Raw genomic sequence first — 8,002 nt, forward strand, 5'->3', positions numbered from 1 at the left:
AAGAATATTCAAACCACTACCACCATCCATCAACACTTTGGTCAATCGAGTGCCCCCAACAACTGGGTCGACCACCAACGCTTGCCTCCCTGGAGTGGCTATGCGAGCAGGATGATCAGAATGGTCGAATGTGATAGCTGTTTGTGACCACTTCAGGTATGTTGTCGTTGCCGGAGCAACCATATTCACTTCTCTGTTGATCACTTTCAGTCGACTTTTGCTCTCAACATCAGCAAAAATCACTAGGGTGGAATTGACATTGGGAAAACCATCATCTTCCTCTTTGTCCTCATCCTTGTCTGATTCCTTTTCCTTCTCATTAGGTTGTTTCTCTCGAAATTGCTGGATCAGAACCCGACACTGTCGAGTGGTATGCTAATAAATAAGATTGCCGTCTTCATCCTTCTTGGTGTGAATGTGACATGGCAAATCCAACACATCATTTTCCGGCTTGATTATTCACTTTCTTGGGGGTCCAGGGCCCCTTAGGTTTCCCTTTAAACTTTCCTTGAATCACTGCCGCAGTTTCACCAGGTCCTGCAGGCTCAGCTTTACGCTTCTGTTTCCGATTGGAATTGCCTCCACTGGTGTCCTGACCGACTGGTTTGCTCTTTCTACTGCGGAGTCGATCCTATTCTTCTCCATTAGCGTACCGAGTGGCTATTTCCATCATCTGAGCTAGAGACATATCTCCCGTCCGACCGAATTTCAGGACCAGTTCTCGATATTTAACGCCTTCCTTGAAGGCACAAACTGCTTGATGCTGGGATACATTTTCCACTATGTGATGCAAAGTGGTCCACCTCTGAATGTAATCTCTCAGAGTCTCATTCGGTTTTTGCACGCAATGTCGCAATTCTGTTAACCCTGCTGGCCGCTTGCAAGTACCCTCAAAAGTTCTAACAAACACTCGGGCAAGTTCCTCCCAACTGGATATACTGCCTAGTGCTAACTAAGTCAACCATGCTCTGGCTAAACCTTCCAACATCAGAGGAAGATGCTTCATGGCCACTTCATCATTGCTGCCACCAATCTGCACAGCCACTCGGTAATCCTCAAGCCAAGTGTTAGGCTTGGACTCACCAGTGAACTTGCCGACTCCAGTCGCCAACCTGAAGTTGGGAGGAATCACCGCGGCTCTGATGGCTCTGCTGAAACACTCTGGACCTGAAACATGAACTCTGCTGCCAGCCGGGTGATCTCTGTCAAGGCCCTCCGTGTGTGCTCTGTTCTTGTCGACTAGACCTTGAACGAGAATAGATCTCGCATCAAAGCCTGGCTCCCTTGGGTCGACTGGTATTCTTCGCTCGCCACCGTGAGGGCGTCTGTCATCATATTGCCGAGGCACATATGATCCACTCCTCGGAGGAGGTGTGGGCACTCGACGACGGTCATCACGGCCGAGTCGGTGATCATACTGCTCGTGGTTTCTGTACTGATCCTGCCGGTGCCCACATCCCTCACGCCGCGAGGGCGATCTTGGGCTGTGGGCTGACTGAACTATATCTGCCATCACATATCTGCTATGAATCCTATTCCGCGACTGAGACACTGCTGTGTTCTGCTCTCCTGCTGCCCGGAGTAAGGCCCGGATCTGCATCAAACCTCTGCCAGCCTCCGACTGGGAAGGCTGAATTGACTCTGCTATACGGGCTGCAGCTGTGAGATTTTGAATCGGAGTGCGGTATACCTGAGGTTGAGGCGGAAAAAGCTGTCGTCGACTGGACTCAGGAATCCGCTGCCGAGCACGCTCGTCGAGTGCATGCTGAAGGTTCTCGAGTCGAGTGCGCTCAGCCAAGTTGGCCAGGCGTGCCTCCTCCAAGGCCCGGGCCTCGGAGGTTTCCCCAACGATGGGCGTGTGGACCACATCCATGCTGCGGCGGCGAAGCTCTTCCCTCTGCTGCGAAGAAAGGGGTTCGGGGCGGTACTCCTCGTGAACGTGTGACGGATCGCCGCCACCATCACTGCCGTCGTCGCGGCGGAAGCCAGGAGGACTACGTGGTCCGTCGACCATCAAGACTTCAGCCGTAGGATCGCTGCTATCGCATTCGGATGCGGTCTCGACGGAGCCAGTCGACAGGTCGAACAGGCCGTAGAGAGTTTCGTCGGGCTCGATTGCCGCGACTTGTGGGGTGGCCGACTGACGAGCCACCGCGTGTTTCACCCACCGCTGAAGCCGCGACCGACCAGATCACTTGCGTCGGCGAACAGCCGGGAGCGAGGACACCACGGGAGCCGACCGATACTGGGTCGACGGCTGCCGGAGAAGGACGCCGCAAATGCACGCGTGAAAGTGCGTCGCCCCGCGGACGGGGAGCGTCTTGACGTCGAGGGGAGCTTCCTGAAGCCAGGTGGAGTCGTCGGCAACGAAGACGAGCGCGCTGAGACGGATCTCGCGGCCGTCAATCAATCCACCGCCGGAAACCATGATGATGGGAATAGAAAAAATCGCAACTTCACCAAAAAGTCGCTAAGACACCTGCCCCACGGTGGGCGCCAACTGTCGTGGTTCTAAGACTGACAGTAGAATGGGGGTAGGTATGAGGAGGCAAGATCCCAGCTATGGTGAAGTTGTACACAGAAGGTTTACGAGTTCAGACCTTCACGGTGGAAGTAATAGCCCTACGTCTCGGTGCCCAGAGGCGGTCGACTGGATTATATGTGTGTGGAGTTATAGGGGGTGCGAACCCTTGTCCCTGAGGAGGGGGTGGCTTATATAGAGTTCGACAGGCCCCTCCCGCCCTTAGTTACACAGGGTTTAAGGTACATAAAGATGGGGCGTTTCTGGTAACGCCAGTAATAAAGCGACATAAATGACCATTAAGTCTACAGAGTAAACGTCCGACCGTTGTTGTTTAGAGTGGCTTTAGATCTTCTGTCTGTCGAGTGATTATTGCTATGGTCGAGTGACATTGAGTCTTCCGAGTGGAATGCTTCTGGTCGAGTGGATGATGGTATCCCTTGAATGCTTCTGACTTTAGGGTGATGTCCTAGGGGAGGGTGTCTAGGTCAGGCCTACGACCCTACCCTAGGTACATAGCTTCATCACTATTTATATGAGTAATATCTTTTATGGTCATGCACCCTTGATGAGTGGTCTATTTTTGTTGAATCTCGATTGCAGTGATACACATATTCATAGTATTGAAGACAAAAGAAGCAAGGTTAATAATGATAGTGCAACTTATTTGTGGCACTGCCGTTTAGGTCATATTGGTGTAAAGCGCATGAAGAAACTCCATGTTGATGGGCTTTTGGAATCACTTGATGCTCGCGAACCATGCCTCATGGACAAGATGACTAAGACTCCGTTCTCCGGAACAATGGAGCGAGCAACTGACTTGTTGGAAATAATACATACCGATGTATGTGGTCCGATGAGTGTTGAGGCTCGCGGCGGGTATCGCTATTTTCTAACCTTCACAGAGGATTTGAGCAGATATGGGTATATCTACTTGATGAAACATAAGTCTGAAACATTTGAAAAGTTCAAACAATTTCAGAGTGAAGTGGAAAATCATCGTAACAAGAAAATAAAGTTTCTACGATCTGATCGTGGAGGTGAATATTTGAGTTATGAGTTTGGTCTTTATTTGAAACAATGTGGAATAGTTTCGCAACCCACGCCACCTGGAACACCACAGCGTAATGGTGTGTCCGAACGTCGTAACCGTACTTTATTGGATATGGTGCGATCTATGATGTCTCTTACTGATTTACCGCTATCGTTTTGGGGTTATACTTTAGAGACAACTGCATTCACGTTAAATAGGGCACCATCTAAATCCGTTGAGACGACACCATATGAACTGTGGTTTGGCAAGAAACCTAAGCTGTAGTTTCTTAAAGTTTGGGGATGCGATGCTTATGTGAGAAAAACTTCAACCTGATAAGCTCGAACCTAAATCGGAGAAATGTGTCTTCATAGGATACCCAAAGGAGACTGTTGGGTACACCTTCTATCGCAGATCTGAAGGCAAAATATTCGTTGCTAAGAATGGATCCTTCCTAGAGAAGGAGTTTCTCTCGAAAGAAGTGAGTGGGAGGAAAGTAGAACTTGATGAGGTAATTGTACCTTCTCCCGAATTGGAAAGTAGTACATCACAGAAATCAGTTCCAGTGATTCCTACACCAATTAGTGAGGAAGCTAATGATAATGATCATGAAACTTCAGATCAAGTTACTACTAAACCTCGTAGGTCAATCAGAGTATGATCTGCACCAGAGTGGTGTGGTAATCCTGTTATGGAGGTCATGTTACTTGACCATGACGAATCTACAAACTATGAGGAAGCAATGATGAGCCCAGATTCCGCAAAATGGCTTGAGGCCATGAAATCTGAGATGGGATCCATGTATGAGAACAAAGTGTGGACTTTGGTTGACTTGCCCGATGACCGGCAAGCCATAAAGAATAAATGGATCTTCAATAAAAAGAATTGACACTAACGATAATGTTACTGTCTACAAAGCTTGACTTGTTGCGAAAGGTTTTTGACAAGTTCAAGGAGTTGATTATGATGAGACCTTCTCACCCGTAGCGATGCTTAAGTCTGTCCGAATTATGTTAGCAATTGCAGCATTTTATGATTATGAAATTTGGCAAATGAATGTCAAAACTGCATTCCTTAATGGATATCTTAAAGAAGAGTTGTATATGATACAACCAGAAGGTTTTTTCGATCCAAAAGGAGCTAACAAAGTGTGCAAGCTCCAGCGAACGACTTATGGACTGGTGCAAGCTTCTTGAAGTTGGAATATACGCTTTGATAGTATGATCAAAGCATATGGTTTTATACAGACTTTTGAAGAAGTCTATATTTACAAGAAAGTGAGTGGGAACTCTGTAGCATTTCTAATATTATATGTGGATGACATATTGTTAATTGGAAATAATACATAATTTTTGTGTAGCATAAAAGGATACTTGAATAAGAATTTTTCAATGAAAGACCTCAGTGAAGCTGCTTATATATTGGGTATCAAGATCTATAGAGATAGATCAATACGCTTAATTGGACTTTCACAAAGCACATGCCTTGATAAAGTTTTGAAGAAGTTCAAAATGGATCAGTCAAAAAAGGGTTCTTGCCTGTGTTACAAGGTGTGAAGTCGAGTCAGACTCAATGCCCGACCACTTCAGAAGATAGAGAGAAAATTAAAGTCATTCCCTATGCCTCAGTCATAGGTTCTATCATGTATGCAATGATGTGTACTAGACCTGATGTGTGTCTTGCTATTAGTTTAGCAGGGAGGTACCAAAATAATCCAGGAGTGGATCACTCAACAGCGGTCAAGAACATTCTGAAATACCTAAAAAGGACTAAGGATATGTTTCTCATTTATGGAGGTGACAAAAGAGTATGTCGTAAATGGTTATGCAAGCTTTGACACTGATCCGGATGACTCTAAGTCACAAAACGGATAACAACGGTTAATTAATCAGCACCATTAATATTAGATAACAACGGTTGGGATTTAAAAGCCGCGAAAGTTACGTTGTTTGTGAGGTACAAATAATAATAGATATGTCACGCTTGCACATATCTCTTTTCACCAGAAGACATCCGAGAGAACCACAAAGACGTAAGACACCAAGACACAATTAACCATATATAAAATGTCACGTGCACCCAGATCAACCAAAAGAACTCCAGGCGTGTTGAGCATGGTCTCACGTGCACCCTCTTCCAAATCTCCAACGCAACCAAAAGAAGTCCAGACGTGTTGAGCATGGACTCGACAAAAAATACTCCAAAAGTATTAGGCCAGCTCAAGCACACATAAAAAGACCAGCCGGACACAACCAGCACACACGTACTCTGCTAAGACAAGCACACATAAAAATAAAAAAGAAATACATCCAGCCGGACACATCCCAAAACTGAAGCTAGCCGAATCTTCCCCTGACCAATCAAAGTCTACTGATTCTACGACACAGCAGAATCGGTGAAAACTGCAACATGCCGGACATCTCGATGCTTGACGGCCAACCACCCTTTTGAGTTGCCTCTCATCTGAATCATAAAGGTGCACAGTCACTATTCTAGATACAATCTTCATAGGTAATTATTAGTTGGTTAACCATTTCCTGATCTTCTTGCAACAAAACCACTATGGCATACAAAAAGCTTAACTACGTAATAACAGGAAGACAAAATCTTATAGCCAACGAGCTTATGAGCCTCGATATGATCTTGATATATGAGAAGGTTAATTCGTTGCATATTTAATTGTAGATTGTTCTATTAAAACAATAGTTACAAAGTACTCCCTCCGTCCCAAAATTCTTGTCTTAGATTTGTCTAGATACGGATGTATCTAACACTAAAACGTAACTAGATACATCCGTACTTAGACAAATCTAAGACAAGAATTTTGGGACGGAGGGAGTATCTTTTATTCTTTTACATGGTCAAACAATCCATGTAAAAGTCAACCAGTGCCACACGAATATATACAGATCCAGATATACCTTAAACTCGGGAAGTTCTTCACAGGTGTCGAACGCTATCTATTACGTATTATTTATCAACTAATGAATCATAACTCATGTCTATTCATGAATAATTATTATACTTCTCACTCCAAATGTGCAGGCACCCAACAGAAGAAATTTTACCAAAAATGATTGAGATAGATACAAGTATGGATGGACCACTACAAAACATTTACATTAAAAGAACTTACTAGAATGAGATGCAAAAGGTAGACAAATCAGGTAATGCATGAGACTTCTTTATGATATCGCCGCTTTTGAAGAAAAACAAGACTATAAGACCTACGAAGACAATTGAGACATATTAGTTATAATAGAACCATATTTGAGTTATTTATGTCTCTCAATTTATTCAGAATCCTTTAAAGATTTTGTGTTTTGTTTTTACGATTTTGTGGTCACATCAATAGCTACAATAGATAGGTTATGAGAAAATATCCAGTGATGGTATATGTCGTCTGATGATAAGGAAACTGACAAGTACAATGGTACATATCCAGAAATTGTTACACCTCCGTGATCATATTATACTAATTTGAACATGATCGTTCCTATTATCCTACTCTGCACTAATAACAATGGTATGGTAGGTATCATATTCGACTCCAAATTAGTGACTGTACAGTTACTACAAGTTGCCTTTGTTTGACAAGGACGCCCAAAAATTGCTTAATACATCTGTGCCGAATTTGCTGAATCCATGGATGGGAAATATGAAGAAGCGTCAAAGATTATACAACAATTATGTTGACACAGACTTATCTTTCGATTCAAGCTCAAGGATAGTGATCTCACCTTCAGCACACAAAACTATGCACTAGAAAAACATTTTGTGCCTGATGATAGGCTTGAGAAGCGGTACATGAACTGCACCCTGGACACCGCGAAGAATGCAAAGGGAGAAGTAGAGCGAGATAGCTTGGACCTTGGGGTTAGATTCGTGATGGCCAGGAGCGACATCTGCCGGCAGCTAATCGGAAGAGGTGGCGCATGTGGACGGGGGAGCCTGGTCCTGGTGGGGATCGACTGAGATGCGGCCTCGCTGGTGGACGGCGCCTGAACCGCGGCTCGAGCGCGTGTCACGGCACCAATCAGACCTAGCCACCAATGGAGCTATGGTGATGCACGGGCAGACCACTCCGATTTGGTACAGCCGCCGCCGCCGCCGCTGCCGCCTCGATCTGTTTTACTCTCTCACTCTCTTTTTAGGGATTTCTCACTCTCAGGCGGTGGAGGAGAGAAAGGATATGTTTTCACGAAGACATGTACACGTGCTGAGATGGGTAGCAGGTTGACACGTGGTCAACCGGTTGTGATCAAACACAAGGTGACGTTTTCTACTCCTCTCCCAACGTGAAACGTTGGTCTTTTTAGGGATTTCAATAATAACTAAATACAGATGAATGTAGGTATATTTTAGTATGTAGATTCATTCATTTTACTTTAAAAAAACTTATATTTAAAAGCGGAGGAAGTATACTTATGTTTTTTGTAGTTGATTTT

The 8,002-nt window shown here is 44.9% G+C and overlaps 1 long non-coding RNA gene across 1 annotated transcript; it reads right to left on the minus strand.

Annotated features, from left to right (window-relative positions):
• Positions 1 to 5,587: 5,587 nt before the first annotated feature.
• On the minus strand, positions 5,588 to 7,745 carry LOC120969450 (uncharacterized). Its single transcript, XR_006665952.1, has 2 exons — positions 6,691 to 7,745; positions 5,588 to 6,017 (listed from the first exon to the last, which is right to left on the minus strand). It is a non-coding gene; the product is annotated as an uncharacterized lncRNA (long non-coding RNA).
• Positions 7,746 to 8,002: the final 257 nt, after the last annotated feature.

The sequence above is a fragment of the Aegilops tauschii genome, chromosome 7, assembly GCF_002575655.3.
Source record: "Aegilops tauschii subsp. strangulata cultivar AL8/78 chromosome 7, Aet v6.0, whole genome shotgun sequence".
In the NCBI taxonomy this organism is placed as follows: Eukaryota; Viridiplantae; Streptophyta; class Magnoliopsida; order Poales; family Poaceae; genus Aegilops; species Aegilops tauschii.